Raw genomic sequence first — 1,658 nt, 5'->3', positions numbered from 1 at the left:
TTTTAAAAGTAATTTTAAATGAACTTTAAATGTCTTGAATAAATATTTAATGTATAATGTTGTAGAAAACCATTGCTGCATAGGCGTTAATGCACCAACTATATAAATATTTATTTCCCAAAATATTAACTCCAAATATATAAACATTTATTTTAATAATAAACTAACGTTTTCCATAAAATTTATTTAAATTTTATAATATGATTGTAAAGAAAAATTTCCTCTTTCTATCTATATAGATTTTATCCCAAAATATTATGAATTCTTAAAGTTATAAAAATTTTATTAAATTTTAGGAATAATTTTTAAAATTTTAAATCCATAGAATTTTATTGTCGTCATTGCTTATGTAATTATGAAAGATGGCACATGAAAAAACTATTACAAAGAATTACGTTTTACTAAATAATTTTATATTAATACAGTATTTAATGTAAGCTATGAATGAATTTTAATAATAAATATTCATATAATTAGCAATAAACTACTAAACCCTTTTTATAGCTAATTTAAAAGTTATAGACATAATATAAAATTTTAATATTTAAGCATTTATTTACCTCCGCAAGAATGGTCTTTAAGCTTCAAAGTACAACTCTAATTTCCAATTCCGAGACTGGTAACACCATGTATTTATAATAATGAGGAAAGGACTAATTACTTAAAATATGATTTGTCACAACCCCTAATATACCAGAGCACTTCTGTTAATAGCAAATAGCAAATTAAGAATTATTCAATAAAACCATATAAAATACTCATTCTAGAGCTAACCATATGATGTCAAAGTCATGTTCTTCAAGCTTTGCTTCGCTGGACATACCTGAAATAAATCCTTATTTAAATATGGAATCAAGAACTGTAATACAGCATCTTGATCCATCTTTTCTCCTTTCAGTGATCTGACAAAAGATCAAGAAGTAAATAAACAGAAGATTCAAGAAGTATATGACAAGTGTTTGGAAATCCTCCAAAGTAAAAATAATAGTAAAAGATGATCTCTATCAAAAGATTTATTTCAAGAAATAAAATTTTAATCGACTTTCTCAAAGACTCAGAAGGAATTACAAAAATTAATGAATACTCATCGAAACTACGAATTCGTCTATCTACACATCACTAAATGCCTAAAGTCATCTCAAAGCATGATGCAAACTCAATTACGTTCCCATCCACAACAATTTAAAGATACAGCCTCTTCCCCAATATGCAATAATACTTTATAAGAGAACATAACAATTAATTTTCCTCTTCAGAGCCAGGATTTGTCAACATCTAACCAAATTCTCCACGATCATCAATGTCACAACAGTCCCTCAGTGTCTTCCAATCAATATAATTACCATTATATGGCTACCTTGCCTATTTTCTGCAACAATGAACAAACACCATTGAACATATCTTACGTAGATGTTCTAAATTCCAATCAAAATCAAAGCCATAACCATCTCCCTTCTTTAATAATCCTTCCTAAAGAAAATATGTGGAATCATCAGCTCCAAGAGAATCTTGAATCCAAGAGAATCAATACCTTTATTGAAAAGATAGTTCTTTACGGTGCAGAAATCTGGTCGCAACCAATGACAAAAAGAAAAAAAGTACTACAAGCGATTCAACGCCCATTTCTCCTCCGCATCACTAAATGTCATCCAATAACT

This window comes from Stegodyphus dumicola, chromosome 2, assembly GCF_044657685.1.
Source record: "Stegodyphus dumicola isolate Sdum_Otavi_A_Nest chromosome 2, ASM4465768v1".
NCBI lineage: Eukaryota > Metazoa > Arthropoda > Arachnida > Araneae > Eresidae > Stegodyphus > Stegodyphus dumicola.
Note: the sequence above shows the minus strand (reverse complement) of the source record.